General features: G+C 28.4%; 1 long non-coding RNA gene across 1 annotated transcript; it reads right to left on the bottom strand.

Moving 5' to 3' along the window:
* Nucleotides 1–11,290: 11,290 nt before the first annotated feature.
* LOC122503126 lies at nucleotides 11,291–12,613 on the bottom strand. Its single transcript, XR_006301710.1, has 3 exons — nucleotides 12,428–12,613; nucleotides 11,728–11,994; nucleotides 11,291–11,595 (listed from the first exon to the last, which is right to left on the bottom strand). It is a non-coding gene; the product is annotated as an uncharacterized LOC122503126 (long non-coding RNA).
* Nucleotides 12,614–22,110: the final 9,497 nt, after the last annotated feature.

The following is a 22,110-nucleotide window of genomic DNA, read 5'->3' as shown; positions in this document are numbered from 1 at the left end:
TTTTCATTTTTTAAGAATGTTATAGAGATAAGAAGCGCAAAAAAAAATTAAAAATTTTGTTAAATGATGATTTTAATTGATTTACAAATAAATAAAAATAAATTAAATTCTTTGATTTTTTATACCAAGGGACTCGTCTGCAAAAGTATAGGAGAAGGCTGGAATTGATATATAGCTGTGATTCTCTAGCCTTTTTATGAACAATATTTTAATTTCCAAACTATCGCACTCGTCAGGAACAGTATGGGAAAAGGCTGGAATTAATTTTTGTAATTCTCTAGCTTCTTTATCGATTATTTTTTTTATTATCAAACTATGGCAAGCGCCAGGAAAAGTATATTTTCTTGATAAACTTTTAACTTAGAGATAACTTTTTTCACAATTGTGCAATTTTAATTTAGGAGTAAAACAACTACTAATATGAAAAATTAATTTTTTAAAATTGTTTAAATAATTAATTGTTGCTATTTTTTCATGTAACCACTAAGGGTTAGAAATGTCAATTTCTTTAACAATTGTGAATTTTTTCATGACTAAAACATACATATACTGCTGATTAAAAATTAAAAACCATTTATTGAAAAATAAATATAAATTAAATACACATACCTGGAAGAAATTAACAAAATAAAATGTTCAAACAATGATTAAAAAAAAGTTTTAGTTTTTCGATTACAATACAGTGTTTAACTTATAAAAAATTACACAATTAAGAAAAAACTATAAATTTCAAGTTTTTAGTACAGTAAATTGAAAAATTAACAAAACGAATTGTTTAAAAGATGTTTAAATTCATTATTTTTAGTTTATTTTCATTCTCGACATTCTCAATTACAAAAAATTGCACAACACATAAAAAAATTAAAATTTATAACCTTAAGTACAGTTTATAAAAACAATAACAATTAATTGTCCCCAATCTAATCCAAAAAATGGTCCTATTTAGAGTCCTCAATCTGATCCTAAAAGTGGTCCTATTTCAAGTTCTAAATCTGGTCCTATTTCGAGTCCTCAATCTGATCCAAAAACTGGTCCTATTTCAAGTCCTGAATCTGATCCTATTAAAAATCCTCAATAAAAGTCTTCAATCTGATCCTAAAACTGGTCCTATTTCGAGTTCTCAATCTGATCTTAAAACTGGTTCTATTTCAATTTTTCAATCTTATCCTAAAACTAGCTATCGAAAAATTAAAAAATGTGATGATTAAAAGAAACTTGTTTTAATCGATTCACAAAAATATAATTCAATATTTCCCTGAATCCTGGTAGATCTTAAAGACACATAAAGTATAATAAGACTATTTTTAGATGAACATAAATTTTAAGATAGAAAGAAAATTCACCAATCTGACGGAACAATCATCTGATAGCTAATTTCCTAAATTTCAAATCCGACTTCATGAAAACTAAGTTAACGAGCAATAATTTTTCGTAAGTCCATATCTGTTCATATACGATCCTTTCTTAAAAACGAGGTGCGTAAGATCGACTAACTTCAAGTGTAGAACTTTTTCTTGATTGGCTATTTTTGCAAAATCCTTTATTCCTTTATTTTGATTGGATAAAATTCAAAATCCTTTATTTTGATTGGATATAATCGAGACGACATTACTTACTGATGTCAAAGCAGCTAACTTCAAGTGTAGAACTTTTTTCTCATTGGCTGATTTTTGGCTGATTTTATAATGAGTGTTCCTCATTGGCTGAATTTTATAATGATGGTGACCTCACACTTTTAAATTTTCGTTTTTTCTCTTTTTAAAATTAAAATTAAAATAAATTAATTAAAATTTATTTATTAACTAAAAGTTAACCAAAAGTAGTTTAAGATAAAAATAATTTTTATTTATGATTTGGTTTGTAATAAATGAAAAGTTTTTTAATAATAAAATATATTTAATTTTATGATTCATTTTCGACGCTACAAAATTGTTGCGCGCGCATCTTTTTTTCCAAACAATTGTTTGTTCGCTACGTAACCTCACCTCAGTGTGAAACGCATAGTTTTTTTTGGTTGGTATGAAAAATTACAAAATATTACAAGTGTCAGCAACTGTCAGCCATTTGCAAAGTGTGACAAGTGTATCGTTTCGATAAGAAGTATTGGCTGTTATTTGCTGAGTGATTTTTTTCTGAAAGTGTTGATTGTGAATTTTGTGGTTTTGTTTTTTTGTACATTTGAAAAAAGTTAAAGTACATTGCATACGTTACGTACGTAAGTATTAAAATTAAAATACATGTAAATACAAATTAAATTTTTTGTTAATATTATTTGTATATATATTTATTAGGAAGAGTTTGTAAATATAATGTGTGAATTATTTGATTTATTAATTTAAAGGAATAAAGGACATTTGCCTGTTATTTTGATTTCTAAATGTAGAATATTGATTTTCTAAATTCTGATGTTTGTACATAATTATATTATAGTGGTAATAATTATTATTTAATATTGATTAATATTTGTTTTTTTAAATCTTAATTATTGATTTTTTAACATTTTGTTTTCTAACATTTTGGTAGTTAGTTATTATTTTGGAAAAAACTTTATGAATATTAAAAATATACTAAAAATAACATGTGATTACGAGATACCAGATACTTGATAAACAGAGATTTAGTCAAGAGGTACTAGATTAACAGATACTCTATTAACAGATACTAGATTAACAGATACAAAACAGATACAAAACAGAAAAATTTACCAAAAATATACTTATATTTAATAATATTAATAATATTAATAGATGAAGATACATTCTTTACATTCTTAATAATCTTTAATAAGAAAGGATAAGATAAAAATTCCAGTTACTGTTAAATGTGACAATAGTAACATTATTTACATGTGTTCTGAATTAATTAATTTTATGAAAAACTATTTTTTAGAAGCGATATCTTTTCAATAAATTGAAAGAAATCATGTCGAACAAAGAAGGAACTGTTAATTTAAGTGTTACAGATTTTAATATTATACTTACTGAAGGAGGAATGTTAAATGATACTCATATTGATGAATTCGAAAAATTATTGAGAAGGAAATCAAATTCTGCTTTTAGCATGCAAAGCACTTTGTATTTTTATACGCTTGAATTTATTAGTCCGATTGAAAAAGGTAAAAAGCATATTCAAATACTTTTTAGTGGACCTATCAAGAAAGGTCATTGGATTTGCACTTATTATGATGGAATGAGACTTTATATTTATGATAGTCTTAATGAAGGATGTTTAAATGAAGATCAAAAGAAATATTTAAGTAGATTATATCCTTTTAAACCTCCAGTAGTTTTCACAACTGTTGATCAACAACCAAACAATAGTCTTGCTTGTGGAATATATGCAATAGCATTCGCAACATCGATATTTTTTAATATTATGCCCCACTCTATCAATTACTATTATTATAACATGAGAAATCATTTAATGTTAATGTTCAAAAACAATCGTTTAAGTAAATTTCCGTCAGTAAGGTCGACTAATATTAGAACTACAGTATCGTCCGCAATTGTCAGTCCACCCATTTTTAAAGGAATGACAAAAATTTTTTAACATAAAATTCATGAAAACTAAAATTTTTTGGTTTATATTTTGAAAGACGATAAAATTTTGAAAAGAATAAGACTTTACAAAAGTCATTTGGCCAAAATTTGTAGAAGATATTCCTAAAAATCGTCATTTTCAATGTTTTACAAAAATTTAAATAACTTCTAAAATAATGAACGCTTTTTAATAATCTTAGGCTTATTTTAAAGGTCTTTTTCTACGGAATAAGAATTACTTATAGGCATTAACCTGTCATTTTTAACTTGGAATAAGCATGACGTCAAAATTAGACAAAAAAATTGGAAAAATTTGAAATCAATTTTTTGTACTAAAAACTATTCTAGAACATATATAAAACATGATATGGTGTAGATTTTTCAAGAAAATTTAATAAAAATATATGTTTGAGTTTCAAAAATTATTTTTCTTTTAATAATATTATTTCAAATTTTTTGAATTTTTTTGTCCAACTTTGACGTCATGCTTACTCCAAGTTAAAAATTACAGGTTAATGCCTATAAGTAATTCTTATTCTGTAGAAAATGGTCTTTAAAATAAGCCTAAGATTATTAAAAAGCGTTCATTATTTTAGAAGTTATTCAAATTTTTGTAAAACATTGAAAATGACGATTTTTAAGAATATCTTCTACAAATTTTGGCCAAATGACTTCTGTAAGGTCTTATTCTTCTTAAAATTTTATCGTCTTTCAAAATATAAACCAAAAAAAATTTTACTTTTTATGAATTTTATGTTAAAAAATTTTTGTCATTCCTTTGAAAATGGGTGGACTGACAATTTTGGACGGTACTGTATGACTGTTGAATGTAATTGGGAGTGTCTTCTTAGGAATCGAGCTAGAGAAAAAAGTTTCCAAAATGAAGAAAATAAAATTGTTGACAATAATTTATCATCGTTGAATTCAACCAGCAATGTTTGTAAAAAAAATTTTGTTGATAGTTGTTTAGAAGATTTGCCTTTAATTCCAGCAAATGATGTTAATAATATTTCTATTGATTCAAGCAATAGAATGAAAGATACAAGATTAATAATAACTGAGAAGCAAGGAGAAAAAAGAGCTATGGTTCATTTTCCTGAAGAAGAGGAAAAATATAAAATCATAAAACGTCAAAAAAAAGCTGCTTATCAAAAAAAATATCGACAAAAAAAGCGAGAAAATAATAAAATTGTTCGCTCTGAATCATTGGATTCTAATGAATTCATTAGTGCAGAGCAAACTTTAAATACGAGGCCCCAAAGCACATCTACAGCTTTATCATCAGCAGAAGAAAATATTTCTACTTCTAAAGTTAAAACGTCAATTCGTGACAGAAATGTTGCTTACAAGCGCACCTCTCGACAAAATAAACATACTTCTGTTCAAAAACAAAATCAGTCTGATATTATTTCAAAGTCACATATAGAGATGGGTTATTGTAATGAAATGAACATTACACGTGATCATTCTTATGTAAAACTTTGTGAACATAAAGTTAACAGTGAATTATTTATAAAATCAAAAACTAATGATGATTGTAATGATTCAAGAAATGTTACAAAATATAATAATTTAAAAAATGAAAATCAAGTAAAAAAAAGATCAATAATACGTTCTTTAGAGGAAGAAGAACAACATCAAGTCATGAAACTTCAAAAGAAAGCTGCTTATCAAAGAAAGTTTCGACAAAAAAAACAAGAGAATAATAGAATTCTTAACCCTCAATCACTTCAAACAAAGGACAGTATTATTACAGTGTCAAAATCAAATATAAATTCAGAAAAATCCTCTACAACTGTTACTACATCTTTGGCAAAAGATAATGTAACTGTTACAGCAAATTTAGCAAATACTAATATTTCCGGTCGTCAAAAAAATGTAGCTTATCAAAAAACTCATAGCCAAAAAAAACGGGATTTTGCACAGAATCAAAATTTCTCTGACAGTATTTCAGTCTCGCATATAGAAGACCATTTTGCTGATGCGATGAACATTTCATGTGAGCATTGTAATGCTAAACATTTCCAAGCAGAAAGAGTATCTAATAAAAAAAATTCATTTCACGATTGTTGTAAACATGGCGAAGTCATTCTTGAAGATCTACCTGCTCCTCCACTCATATTACAAAATTTATTTGATGGCACCCACGAATTATCTGGGCATTTTCTTCATAATATACGACCTTACAATAATTCATTTGGTTTTGCTTCTTTCAACGCTAACTTAGTTAATTTTAACAATAGACGACCAGGACCATATTGTTTCAAAATACATGGTCAGGTTTATTATCAAATGAATACATCTTTGTATGCAGAAAGGAACGATACTCCTTCATTTGGACAGTTATTTATTGTTGATCAAAACGAAGCTTCCGAAATTTGTTGTAAGAATAATGTTCAATTAAACCGAGATATTGTTGATGGAATTGAAACAGCCCTTCGGGATTGTAACCTATTTGCACAGTCCTACCGTATGATGCATGAAAAAATTAAAAAAACAATGACTGAAAATAATGCAGAAATTTAGCCTGAGATGCAATTATTATTCTCATTAAAGCCTGGGATGGATAGTAGACGTTATAATTTACAAAGTGTCAATGAAGTTGCAGCAATTTTTACTACAACTGCTGATGGTGATATTCCAGAATCATATGTTACCGTATATAATAAGAATACAAAAAGTTTACAATATATAAGTTCTATGAATCCCAATGTTGAGCCATGGATATATCCTTTATTTTATCCACATGGAACAAGAGGTTGGGACAAAAATCTGACCTGCGCTAATACAAATAAACGTGTATCAAGAGCTGCATACATCAGGCATAGAATGGCTTCTAGGGACAACAATGTATTTTTAAAGGGTGGTAGATTATTTCAGCAATGGATTGTCGACAGTTATGTGAAAATTGAAAAAGATAGGAGAAATTTCTCTCGAAATAATCAAAAGAAACTTCGTGCAGATACTTACGAAGGTCTAATTGATCATTTGCAAAGAAGAGCTAATGATTTGAACAATGAAGTTGGGAAAATTGTAATACTTCTATCATCTTTCACAGGTTCTCCGAGAAATATGTTACAGCATTACCAAGATGCAATGGCTATTGTGAGAAAATTTGGTAAACCTGATCTTTTTATTACGATGACGTGTAATCCAAACTGGCGTGAAATTAAGGAAAATTTATTACCTAACCAAACTGCCTTTGACAGACCAGATATTGTATCGCGTGTTTTTACCATAAAAAAAGATAAACTTATTAATACTATTGTAAAGGAACAATTATTTGGCGAAGTGATTGCTTATGTGTATGTCATTGAATATCAAAAACGTGGATTGCCGCATATGCATTTATTAGTGACTTTGAAACAAAATTATAAAATAACAACACCCGAGATTGTAGACAAATATATTTCGGCAGAAATTCCAAGTCAATCAGAAAATGTTATACTTCATGACATCGTTATGAAAAATATGATTCATGGCCCATGTGGAAATTGGTGTAAAGATAATAATAGTAAATGTTTGAAAGGTTTCCCAAAACAATTCTGTTCTGTGACAATAATGGATGAAAACGGATACCTAACGTATCGCTGCCTTAATACAGGACAATACGATCGCCTAAATGGAGGAACTACAGATAATCAATACGTTATTCCATACAATCCTACATTACTTCAGTTATTTAATTGTCATATTAATGTAAAAGTAGTTTCAAGTATTAAATCCGTAAAATATTTGTATAAATATATTTTTAAGGGACATGATGCTGCTGCTGTAGTAATTACCGATAGTAGTGATAATACAAGTTCTTTAGAATATGATGAAATAAAAAACTTTATTGAAACTCGATATGTTAGTCCTGTTGAAGCATGTGATAGAATATTTGGTAGACCATTACAGAGTAAAAGTCATTCTATTCTCCGATTACCTGTTCATTTAATTAATCGGCATACTGTAACCATTAGTGAAGAAGCAAATGATGATGCTATAAATGAAGCTTTACAGAAACGGACTATGTTATTAGAATATTTCGATTTAAATAGGCGTGATCCACAAGCTAGACAATATACATATGCAGAAATTCCATGTTATTATGTTTTTAAGAAAGAACGTGGTGAAAATGCATTAAAATGGGTGAAGCGTAAAGGGTCATTTAATGTCATTAGACGGATGTATTCAATTTCGCCCAGTCAATCAGAACTGTTTCATCTTAGATTACTTTTAATAGTAGTTAAAGGCGCTACAAGTTATGATGATCTGCGAACTGTCAAAAATATTTTACATGACATTTTTCGTAGTGCATGTTTAGCATTAGGCCTTATTAAAGATGATGGAGAATGGGAACGTGCTTTGACAGAAGGAGAAGTATGGATGATGCCACAACAATTAAGACGTTTATTTGTGCGTATTTTAATTTATTGCCATCCAGTTCATCCAAACGAACTTTGGGAAAAGTTTAAAGAGGCTATGTCTGAAGATTATCAGAAAAATTATCCATCTAATGAAGCTCATAAAAGAGCATATAATGATATAATTAACTTTCTGTTGCATGAAGGATCAAATATTAGCAATTTTCCTGAAATGATACAGTTAAATGAAATAAGTATTGAAACAGAAAATCAAGCGAACAACGAAATGTCATTGCAACAACATAAAGAGATTGGTGAAATGCAATATGTGAAACTGAATTCCAAACAGAAGGATATTGTTGATGAAGTATTAAATGTAGTTATTCAAGATAAAAGAATACCATCTTCTTCATGTTATTACATTGATGGACCAGGTGGATCCGGAAAAACTTTTGTTTATACAACTTTATACCATTTGTTAAGAAGTAAAGGAAAATGTGTTTGTACTATGGCATTTACAGGCATTGCCGCAATATTACTTCCCCGTGGTAAAACTGTACATAAAACATTTGGGATGCCTGTTCCATTGTTTTATGATTCTACATCAAATATTAAAAGTCAATCTAAGGAAGCTACATTTTTGAAAGAGGTTGATGTCTTTATTTGGGATGAAGCTCCAATGGCGCCAAGATATGCTATGGAATTAATTGATAGAACATTACGCGATTTTATGAATGTTGATATGCCATTTGGTGGAAAAACTGTGCTTTTGGGTGGTGATTTTAGACAATTATTGCCTGTTAAAGTTAATGCTACTAGAAGCAAATTAGTTAATTTATCTATTAAATCTAGCACATTATGGAGTCATTTTAAGGTGATATCATTAACAGAAAATATGAGAACTTTACCTGGTGAAAAAGAATTTCCAGAATATTTATTATCAGTTGGAAATGGTACTTTAAATGATAATGATAATAATATACTAGCACCAGAGCAATGTGTAGAAAATGGTGATATTCATAAAATATTTGGAGAATTAATTATCAATAATAAATACGATGATTTAGCAAAAGTAGCAATATTGTCTGCTCGAAATGTTGATGTTGATGAAATTAACAACAAGGTACTCGAACTGTTTGATAATAAAAGTGAGCGAATTTATACAAGTGTTGATAGTACCGAAAATTGTGATAATGGAAGTATAAATGATGCTATTTTACCAGAGTATTTGAATACTTTAAATCCATCAAATTTCCCGCCTTATGAATTACGATTAAGAGCCAACTGTATTGTCATGCTACTTCGAAATCTTAGTATTAATGAAGGTTTATGTAATGGAACGCGAATGCAGGTATTAGAACTATCAAACAATCTGCTACGTTGTCGTATTTTAACAGGTGATAAGGTTGGAGATATTGTATTTATAAATCGTATTACGCTGTATTGTGAGGATATTTATCCTTTTACTTTCAAACGACAGCAATTTCCTATAAAATTAGCATTCGCAATAACAATAAATAAAAGCCAAGGACAAACTTTTGACAAGATTGGTGTAGACCTTCGTAAAAATGTATTTAATCATGGGCAAGTATATGTTGCATTTTCACGAGTTAAATCTTGGGAATCATTAATTATATATTTAGGAAATCAAAGACCTAATTTACTAATCAAGAATTATGTTTACACTGAATTATTGAAATAAAAGTAAATATTTTTTCTATAAAAATGTCTGAGTCGTTATATATTTTTTTTCTTCAAAAAGGAGTGTGTCTCAGTATGGCTGTCTTTACGCGTAAGACTTTCTTCGACGCTTCTTATTGGTAAATTAGGTCATTTTTTTGAAATAAGATTCACACGTAAGATTTCTTTACACGTTTCTTTCTTATCAATTGGTCAAAGACGTTTTAATTTCCTAATTTCAAATAATAGTTCAAACTTCAGATAATTAAGACACTTATTTGTACGTATTTTAATGTACTGCCAACCAGTTCATCCAAATGAACTTTGAAAAAAGTTTAAAGATAATATTTCTCAAGATTATTAACGAAATTTTGCATCCCATGAATCTTATAGAAAAGCATATATTGAAATAAATTATTTTCTTCGAAATGACGGAGTACTTACATTTTTTGTATAATATTTACAGAAACCACACTTATATTTCTTTTTTATAGCAAAAGTAGGAACGATTTTAAGAAACAAAAGTAAATTTTTAATTTAATATCCTCTGTTTATGGCTTTCTTTGACAGTAGAGATGTTTTTTTGCTAGCTAAGTGAAAAATAGTTAAAAATTGTTTATTTAGTAACGTTTTTCTTTCATCACTATTTTTTAAAATATAAATTTACTATGGAAGATTTTAAATGTTACAAAATTTAATTAACAAATAGATTACTTTGATTATAAAAAGGTTTTCTATAACTTCATCGTACAAAACTTTTTATAAAATGTGCCATTCTTGAAATATACGCTTTTCTTTGAGCAAAGAAAAGTGTTTTTTTTTATCAAAACCATAAACTTTAGAAATGATACATTTAGAAACAAATAAAAACAGAACTAGAATTGTAAAGGTATAAAAAACTGTTTTACGCACAACATAGGCTATTATTTTATTAAATTGAATAATATTTAAAAATTCCTATTATCAGAAACTGTCACTCAAATTGATACCTTAACAAACAAAAGACTGTAATTTAAAGAATAAAAATGCAAGAGAAAAAACGCGCGCGCGTCAGCGCGCGATCGTTCTCGTTATTATAAAATCTGTGAAACTCCAACCACATTCCAAGTCGTACCTCACAGGCCATACTTCGTGATTTTGATGCTCCCTTTGCGCTAGCATAAACAACTCTAGCTTTCAGTAGTTTATTTTTTTGCATTTCTGACACTGTTAAACCTGAACAAATATTTTTAAAAAATTTTATTCTTAATTATTATCTTTTTCTATGCAAAAAAGGAGATTTTTTCGTTTATAATTTTGAATTTGAAATAATTGAATTCTTATAAAAGAATTTATATAAATTTCTAAAAACTAATTATTAATTGAGTAGATTATGATAATAATTGAAACTTTACTAAAAATTAATTAAAATTTTCAAAAATAACTGTATTTTTCCAAGTTTTTTTTATATTAAAATTATATTAAAAATATTTAAATTGTCATAAAAAATGTAATCAAAAATGTTCATAATAATTAAAATTTTGCAAAGAATCTTATTTAAATTTTTCCAAGTAATTGATTTTCTGAAAAGAATTTTCTTAAACTTCTTCAAAATAATTATACTTTTCGTGGAATTCAATTAAAATTGTACTGAAAATATTTTATTAAAGTTTTGAAAACAATAAATAATCATATTTAATTATTTAATTAGTCTATAATTGAATTTTTTCTGATTTTCTTCTTTCTTGAGATATTTGACGTTGTGATATTAGATTTGCATTGTCACCACTATCTCTTCTCTTCTTTCGAGTTTGTGTTTGAGGACAATTGGAAATTGACATTTTATCGTCATTATCGCTGTAGGCAACATAACGATTAACAGTTGTTCTTTGTGGCATTTTTAAATGTTATATGCGATTTCAAGGAAAAAATTCTTCTCAAATAATCGTTTCGCCGTGATCTCATTCCAATTGTTTCAGTGTATTATGTTCTTCACCCGCTAATTGAAGACCAATGACAACGCATTTTTTTGGCAGCTTTGCATAACACTAAAGTAGAAAAATTTTTAATTATTTAAATAAAAATAAAAAACGAATATTTAAATAAAATAAAGACAAATAAAATACAAAAAGACTACTTTTGGACAAACATAAATTTTAAAATATAAAAAAATACTCAACAATTTGATGAAATGGTTGTAAACTTTGATGAAATCATCTAATTTCAAATCCAACTGCATGAAAACTAAGTCAACGAGCAATTTTTCACAATTTTATATCCGTAGCGACAATTTCCATAGCACCGACACCTGTCTTCTCCACGGCTGTTATTAAATCCGTCAATTCTGGGAAAGATGTTTTCTCGATTCACATTCCAAGTCGTACCATATAGTCCATATTTCATGGTTTTGACGCTCCCGTTACAGTGCAGCTTCTATGTTTCTATTCCTATTCAATAATTTTTGTAAATAATAAAATTCTTTTTAGGGATTCAAATATTTCTCTACTCTCCGAAATGTCAAAACTTAATTCTTACATGAAATTGTTTATTATATTATAAACCTTTGAATAATAGTTGAGAGTTGTTAAATTTCTTCTCATTAGTAAATTAAAATAATTTTAAAAATCCCACGTGTATTTTAAATGTCATTATTATTGTTAACCTAAATCTCATTTTATCAATCACTTGCAGCAACCCAACAGACAAATAAGTAATTTTAATTTAATTTTAGTTATTAATTAAATAATAATTATATTATTAACTATTTTTTTACAATTATAATAAAAATTTATTATGATTGTGGTATAAATTTAAAAACATTTCCTATTTTTAAAAAGGGAAAAGTGTAACCCATATATTATACTCAGAAATTATATTTACCTGTAATTAACTGCGTAATTCTTCCTTGCGATATTTAAAGCACTTTTTTCGCAACACTTTATAATTATAAAATTTTCAATGGTATTAACACGCTTTTACCGTGCCGTATTATCTCTAACTATCCTTGCCCCATGAGTCCATATTTCAGTTTTTTCTAAATTTTAAGGAACGACGTGAATTAATTTGAAAATAAATACGATATTCGTGTTCAGCAGGAAATTCAACTCCGTAAAACATTTTACGTAAAAAATATTCTGAAATTCTAATGTAGAAAACAATATGATAAACATTACGTTGACATTTTAGCAAAACAGACTTTTTTCAAAAATAATCTCCCAACTTCGCAAATGGCGACAGATTGACTTGCAATTTTTACAATCATCTTTTGGTGTTAAAACGCGAATATACTATGAATTACGCGATTTTTGAGCAAGCCGTCTAAGCATAACAGCAACTAACTATCCTTGCCCCTTAACTATCCTTGCCCCATCCTCCCCTATTCTTATTTAGTATGACGAAATTAAGAATATCCTAAAGTTTCGTTGCAATCGGTGCAGTCTTTCTAATTTTTCGCATAAAATAGGGTCTCTCCGACCACTGTGTGACGATCAATAAGTATATGATTAAAAAATAAAATTTTCGAAAATTTTTTAATTCTTTAAAAAAAATACTTGAGATTTTGTTAAAAAATTAATTAATAATTTCTATTTTTTACTAAAACGAGAACGATCGCGCGCGCGTTTTTTCTCTTGCGCATTCCTTTTTTTAATATTTTAATTTTTTTAAACAAAAGTACTTACAATGAGAATAATGGCGCAAATATAATAAATGTTTTAAAGAAAAATTGAAAAAGAAATTTTTATGAGTATGATAATCAAGATCACCATCAGCAGTTGTAGTAAAAATTGCTGCAACTTCATTCACACTTTGTAAATTATAACGTCTACTATCCATTCCAGGCTTTAATGAAAATAATAATTGCATCTCAGGCTCAATTTATGCATTATTTTCAGTCATTGTTTTTTTAATTTCTTCATGCATCATACGGTAGGACTGTGCAAATAGGTTACAATCCCGAAGGGCTGTATCTATTCCATCATTTCGGAAGCTTCGTTTTGATCAACAATAAATAACTGTCCAAATGAAGGTTAAATAACTGTCCTCCACTCATATTACAAAATTGATTTGATGGCACCCACGAATTATCTGGGCATTTTCTTCATAATATACGACCTTACAATAATTCATTTGGTTTTCCTTCTTTCAACGCTAACTTAGTTAATTTTAACAATTGACGACCAGGACCATATTGATTTGAAATACATGGTCAGGTTTATTATTAAATGAATACATCTTTGTATGCAGAAAGAAACGAGACGCATGCTTATTCCCGAAATCTTTTTTAACCAAATAGTTATTTGATATAAAACTACTTAACTTAAAATTCACATAATATGCACATTATTTGATATAAATTTCATTGCACACAAAAACCATTTAACATAAATATCATTTGTCATAGAATTCATTAAACAGAAATATTATGTTACATAAAACTCAGATAACTTAATTCCCATTTGACATAAAAATTATGTAAGATAAATTTCTATTGACATAAAAATCATTTAACATAAATTTCTTTTGACATAAAACTCATTTAAAGTAAATTTTATTTCTTATAAATTTCATTTGACATCAATTTCATTCGGCACAAATGTCATTTAACGTAATTCTCATTTGACATACATAAATATCATTTAACATAATTCTCATTTGACATAAAATATACTTGACATAAATTTCATTTAGTATAAATCCCATTAGACATAATATTAATTTGACATAAAGTTCACTTGATATCAATTTCATTTGACGGTTAAGTCATTACACATAATTCTCATTTGACATAACATTCAGGTGTCATAGATTTCATTTTACATAAAGATCATTTGACCTAGAAATATAGGCGCGAATTTCAAAATTGGCGAATCACAATGTTGTTGATAATATCTAATTGGTTACTTTTAAATATTGGCACCGATATTTTTATGTAAAATGTAATTTGTGTGAAATGATTTTTATGTCAAATGAGAATTTTGTTAAATGACTTTTATGACAAATGAGAATTGTGTTAAATGTTTTTTATATCAAATTAACTTTATGTCAAATCAAAATTATGTTAAATGGGATTTACACCAAATGAAATTTATGTCAAGTAAATTTTATGTCAAATGAGAATTATGTTAAATGGCATTTATGCTAAATGAAATTTATATAAATTTAATTTTACGTTAAATAATAATTATGTTAAATGATATTCACGTCAAATGAAATTTATGTCAAACTAATTTTATGTCTAATGATATTTATGTCAATTGAGAGTTACGTTAAATGACATTTATGCCAAATGAAATTGATGTCAAATGAATTTTATAACAAATAAAATTTACTTTAAATGAGTTTTATATTAAAAGAAATTTATGTTAAATGTTTTTTATGTCAATAGAAATTTATGTTACATAATTTTTATGTCAGATGGGAATTAAGTTATCTAAGTTTTATGTAACATAATATTTCTGTTTAATGAATTCTATGACAAATGATATTTATGTTAAATAGTTTTTGTGTGCTATGAAATTTATGTCAAATAATGTGCATATTATGTGAATTTTAAGTTAAGTAGTTTTATATCAAATAACTATTTGGTCAAAAAAGATTTCGGGAATAAGCATGCGTCTCGTTTCTTTCTGCATACAAAGATGTATTCATTTGATAATAAACCTGACCATGTATTTTAAAACAATATGGTCCTGGTCGTCAATTGTTAAAATTAACTAAGTTAGCGTTGAAAGAAGCAATACCAAATGAATTATTGTAAGGTCGTATATTATGAAGAAAATGCCTAGATAATTCGTGGGTGCCATCAAATGAATTTTGTAATATGAGTGGAGGAGCAGGTAGATCTTCAAGAATGACTTGAATGACGCCATGTTTACAACAATCATGAAATGAATTTTTTTTATTAGATACTCTTTCTGCTTGGAAATGTTTAGCATTACAATGCTCACATGAAATGATCATCGCACCAGCAAAATGTTCTTCTATATGCGAGACTGAAATACTGTCAGAGAAATTTTGATTCTGTGCAGAATTCCGTTTTTTTGGCGATGAGTTCTTTGATAAGCTGCAGTTTTTTGACGACCAGAAATATTCGTATTTGATAAATTTGCTGTAACAGTTACATTATCTTTTGCTAAAGATGTATTAACAGTTGTAGAGGATTTTGCTGAACTTATATTTGGTTTAGCCACTGTAATAATACTATCCTTTATATTGAAAGTAAGTAGGAAATTCGATCCGTGGAAGGTAAAAGTATAGACATATTGGTTTTATGTCATATTTTTATTGATGTCAAATAAGTAAAAAGATAGCGACGTTTCGATGACTTGGTTTGTCATCATCATCAGGCTAGGCCTAAGTAAATAAACAATAAATTTACACCACAAATAAAGACGAAAAGAATAAAATATAAAAATTAAAAAAAATTAAATTAATTTAAAAGTAATAAATTTAAAAAAGGTATTTACCACATCACAAAAAAACGTTACATATTAAATTCGCGCAGTAATAACTGGCACGTCGAGTTTTAGAGAGCGTTTCGTCAAGACTAAAATCGTTTTACAGAAAAATAGAACTCTAGATAAATTGGAGGAGTCAATGAACTTAGATGTAAACAGCACGTGGCGATGACAAGGTGACAATATTTTGAAGAAAGAAATCAATCATGAATTTAATTTGCTTATTAAGGGAAAATAAATTTTATTTAGGTATAAAATATCCTCTTTTTTATTAATTGTATGTTTGTTAATTTTTATGTGAAGCATTTCAGAAAAACATCGTTTATTGAAATTTGGTTCACGATCAAGAATTTTTGCATTTTCCCAGTCAAATTCATGATTGAATTCAGATTGATGCGCTTTGACTACAGTTTTGGTGTTGTTTTTATTATTTTTGTGTTCGTTAATACGTGTTTTCAGAGCACGTTTTGATTCGCCAATATAATTCGCAGGACAATTTTTGCAATTAAATTATATTTATAATTATATTGTGTATACATAAAGACCACATTGATATAGTAGTCGACACATTTAACTCTTATCATCCAAAATTAAAATTCACTTATGAACTCCAAGTAAACAATCTAATTAACTATTTAGATATTTCTATAATTAACAAAAATAATAAAATTACTTATAATTGGTACCAAAAACCATCTTCCTCTGGCAGACTTATTAATTTCTTTTCAAGTCATCCATCACAACAAAAAATAAATATAGTTTATAATCTCGTGGACAGAGCTACCCTATTATCACACCATTCTTTTCACAAAGACAATCTAATGAAAGTCAATAAAATTTTAATTAATAATGATTATCCCCTTGAATTTATTAAAAAACATATAAAAACTCGTTTAAACTATTTAAAATATCGTAATAAAAATATAAATTCAAAAATTATTAATGCAAAAAATTTGTTATACAAACAAACTCCTCCTTATTAATCAAAGTTTTTTTCTATTTGTTGGTTGAGCTAAACAAAATGGAGAAAAAATTAAATATTTTAATTTAAAATATACTATTCCAACCCCCCAAAAAATAAGCAAGAATTTTTTAAAAATCATTTTGAAAAAGTGGGCAAAAAGGACATTACACAAAACGCGGAAAACGAGAAGCAATCACTGTCACAAAAAGCTAAGTCATTAACGAATTCAAAGAAGCCATTAAAAAAAAGGAAAAGGTAACTAAAAAAAGGAAAAATGACAACGAAACGAAATGAATCAAAAGCAAAAAAAAGAAACTATGAAACAAAAATAATTAAAAACTAAAGCAAAGAACACGGTTACTACAAAAAAAAGAGAACTCAAGAAACAGGAAAAAGTTAAAGCAAAGAACACGGTGACTACAAAAAAAGGGAAACTCGAAAAACAGGAAAAAATTAAAGCTAAGAACACGGTGACTACAAAAGAGGGGAAACTCGAGAAACAGGAAAAAATTAAAGCAAAGAAGACGGTTACTACAAAAAAGGGGAACTTAAGAAACAGGAAAAAATAAAACAACAAAAAAATACTCGACAAAAGAGAAAAAAAATTAATAAAACGCCTAGAAAACAAAAAAAAATTACTTTAAGTCTCTTATAATTTTAATGTATATATGTTATATATAATTTTATAATGTAAATTATTTTTAATTAAATATGCATTTTCATAAGTAAATTTTAAAGAAAAAATTGACTCATGCGTCTATAATGTTTTCTTCCAGTAAACGATATATTAACGGGCTTCCAGTTACACTACCACGCCGCGTCGCAATTCACAAAATACGCAACGCTCGTTTTGTTTTTCTAACTTTTTTAAATCATTAACTATTATTATTATTTATTTGTTTTATGACCGGAGTCAATACAAAGAGGTTGCCGCAGTTTTTTTTTTTTTATACATACTATTTTACATTTTGTTTATAAAAATTTTATATTGTAACCAATTTTTCACACATAGCTTTTATATATTGATACAGATTTAACATGTTGATTTGTTGAGGTTGTTCTAAGAAACTCATAAAAACGGTTTTAACAATCGACTCTTCCTCATTCGCACAAATATACTTTTTTCTCTCTTCTAATAGAGAAGGGCATTCCATGAAAAGGTGATACGACAATTCCGAAGTATTCATTCCACACCCGCCGCAAATTCCCGCCACACTCAACTTGTATGTCTTCTTATTAATTTTAATTCTAGTGAAAAATTTATTTAGAAGACGAATTTGACTAAATACTCTAATATGATCTAAGGGAAAATTTTTTTTTTTAAATTCTTGTGGTCCTCTAAGCAGCGCTAAGTGTGGTAGAATCTGCAGTGAGCTGGACTCACTCAGTCTTTTTAAATCCTCTATATATAAAAAATTTTTATATTTATCAATAAATAATTTTTTTTTAAATTGTAGTCGAACACCAGTAAGATTTTCCCATTCTGTTTTTTCGTCTATGAGGTCAAATATAGATTCCACCTGCAGATACCAATTAAATTTATGTTTATGTTTGCAGTCGATACCGCCGTCAGCAAGGTTTTTCAAACGTAAATAACATAATTTAGGGAGTCTATTATCTTCCATTAACAAAATTTTTTCGATATAATTTAGGGTTAATTTAAAAACTACTACTGACAAATTTGCCACTCCTGTTTCCAGCCTCACAGCATAATTCGGTGTATTCTGGGGTAAATGTAAAATTTTTTTATAAAATGAGTTTTGGATTTTCTCAACATCTTCTAAATATCTTAATCCCCATATTTGTATCGCGTAGCTTAAATTGCTTACTGTGAGGCTTTTGAACAATTTATTGACTGGTTCCCACGATTTTAAGTTTAAACGATTAATTAACGAAACTGTAGCACCGAGAGCCATATTTGCCTTACTGATGGCACTATCAGCTGCATTCAAAAAGGTTGCGGAATGAGAGAAAGTGACACCCAGATAATCATATCTCGAGACTATCTCGATTTTTTCTTTATCGTCGTACATGAAAGAATTATATTTATGATTGTGGCAATGACCACCTTTTCTAAAAATCATTATCTGGGTTTTTTTCATATTTACTTCAAGATTATTAAGTTCACAATATCTTTTTAAAGCTTTTAGGATTTTTTAAATTTCTACATAGGAATCAGCAGGAATTGCGATATCGTCTGCATATGCAAATAAAATTATTTCAGTGAGGTGACTTAGAGAAACTCCCCTAATCCCCTCTGATTTTAAAAATTCCTCGAAATCCGCGATAAAACAGGAGAAGAGCAAAGGGCTCAAAACCTCTCCCTGCAAGACTCCCCTAGTAACCTTTGTATATTCTGAAATACCAGAAAAACCCTTGACTGCAATTTTGGCTTTAGAATATAGATTTATTAATATATTAATAAATTTGCTTCCTATTCCCATTTTGTATAATTTTTCCCACAATAATTTATGCGTGACTGAAGGGAAAGCTCCCCTAAAATCTATAAACAATACAAACAACTTTCCACCCGTCCGGCATAAACGGGATTGTATTAATGCATTTAATGAAAAAATATTGTCAACACAACTTCTATTCCTTCTGAATCCCGTCTGCCATTCGGGTAAAAGGTCGTTTTCTTCAACCCATTTATTTAATCTCGTAGCGAGAATTTGCGTAAAAACTTTAGCAGAGTTGTTTACGAGTGCAATTGGACGGTAATTCTCCGGGTTCGATTTTTCACCTTTTTTAAAGATCATTTTTGCTAATATATTTGCCCATGAATTTGGTACTTCTTCCCTTTCCATGATTTTATTAAACAAAGTTAGAAAATAATTTATCCATATATCTGGAAGATTCTTTAAAAATTCATATGAAATCCCATCAGAGCCCGGAGACTTACCCTCCTTGCATCTTCCCAAACTCTTTTTTATTTCTAAATAAGTAACTTCTTCGTCTAAAAGTGGGTTGGTCAATGGGATGACAATTGAAGGAATATTCGAGTTCGATGGGAATATTGATTGAAAATAGCAAAACCATTCTTTTAAATCAATTTGATCCTCTATAGTCAAGCGGGTTCTGAATTTGTTTATAATTTTCCAGAAATTAGCGGAGCTTCTCACCGAAGATAATTGGCTTAACAACGAATTTTTATATTCTTCCTTTTTTGATTTTTGAAGACTTTTATACATTTTTTTCTTATCGTTATAATCCTGGACCATTTCTATTGTAGCAAAGTTATTATTCTTACATTTTTTTAATGACTCTTTCATATTATTTTTAAAGTAAACACATTCGCTGTCAAACCAAGGTTTTGATTTGGATTTTATCGCGCAATCCTTTACCCGCATACCCAAACTAATCGCGTTATCACAAATATTTTTAACCAAAGCGTTCGACAATTCGTTAATATTCTCTTTTTTTCCAATATCTATCAGTGTTTCACTCATAAAAGATGTATACTCCTCCTTTAATTCACTTTTCCATTTTAAACGAATCACGTCCTTAACAAATAAAATTTTATCATTTGCTTTTAACATTTTTATTGATATCGGGAAATGATCCGAGTTCGTAGAAATATAATCAACCGAAAAATCTTCCACCCCTTCTAGACCTATAATATTAGTCCAAGCGAGATCTATTGTAGATTTCCCCAAAGTGCTTACATGTGTGTATCGTGAAGGAATATCTCCCTTAGTTCTACCATTCAAAACAAGATAGGCATTTCTTTCCATAAAAGTTACCAGTTTTTTACCCCTTACATCTAATTTCTTATCTAAGTTAAATCTTTCGCTGTTGACATAACAATTTTCATCAATTATTTCGTTTGTCAATTGATTTAAATCAGCTATGCGAGAATTAAAATCGCCACCAATATAAAAAGGTAAATTAGGATATTTATTACTTATCTGATCAATTAAATCTTCAAAATTTGACAAAAAAACATCAAGGTCCTTGGTAGGAGAAATGTAAACAGTACTTACTATGAATTCAAATTTAGAATATCGATTTACGAATTTCACAATCATACAGTCCTCGGTGATTCCTATAATTTCCTTGTTGTATTTATTTTGATTGAAGGCCACGATGATTCCTCCCTTCGCTCTTCCCCTTGTCGCCGTCTTCGTCGCTGGAGAGTACAGAACATCAAAACCGTTAAAGTGTCTCTTGAAGGTGACAGAAGGGTCGTTCACAGCCCATGTCTCGTTGAGACAGATAATATCATTAATACTAACAATATGTATCAAATCAGTTAAATTTATAAGGCCCCTGACGTTCCAAAATGTAATTTTTGAACAACTTTTGTGTGAAAATTGCTATGTAGTTTGAATAGGTTGCTTAATAGACTCATCTTTTGGACGGAAAAAATCTTCGAGTTTTTTTCCTGTCTTTGAAGGTTTCGGCTTTTTATTCTTCAACAGGGATTTGGGTCCAGGTGTTCTAATCCTTTTTTGGCTGGAAGTGGATGCTCTTGAAATGGTAGAATCGTCACTATCTCCATTGTAGTTGTCATCGTTTCCATTTTCTCCAACTTGACAAGACTGTAGGAGTTCGTGAAGTTCTTCAATATCGTAGTACACGTTATCCATTAATATTTTTGGGCCCTTGATTACAGCCACCTTCCCTAGTTGTTCCAAACGAGTTTTTGCCTCGCGGAGTTTATTATACTGATGTTTCCTCTTTTCCCTCAGCTCTCTTGTCATATCATTGGCGAAGTTTATATTCAATTTGCTGAAATTTTTTGCTTTCAGAAAAACTTCTTTTTTACAATATTGATTTGCGAGTGAGACGAGGATCGGTCTGTTTCCCTCCAATTTACCCAATCTTTTTACTTCCGTGATATCATTTTCTTGAATATTTATCTCGGTTTTTTCAAAGATTAATCTCACCGTTTCCTTCAGGTTTAAACTTTCAGTTGCAGTGTCCTTGACCTTGAATAGGACGATATTGTTTACTCTCTCTTTATTTAAAAGGTAATCTATTTTACTCTCACATGCACTCACTTTATTTAACAGAAGTTTATTCTCTTGTTTTAATTTTTGGTATTTACCATTCTGCTCTGCGACACTTTGTGAAATTTTAATATTTTCTTGTCTTAAACCACTAATTTCACTTTCTACATAGTCCATTTTTTTATTTAA

Source organism: Leptopilina heterotoma, unplaced genomic scaffold, assembly GCF_015476425.1.
Source record: "Leptopilina heterotoma isolate Lh14 unplaced genomic scaffold, ASM1547642v1 Lhet_245, whole genome shotgun sequence".
Classification (NCBI taxonomy): Eukaryota; Metazoa; Arthropoda; class Insecta; order Hymenoptera; family Figitidae; genus Leptopilina; species Leptopilina heterotoma.
The sequence above is the reverse complement of the archived record's forward strand: the minus strand, read 5'-3'. Positions and strand labels throughout refer to the sequence as shown.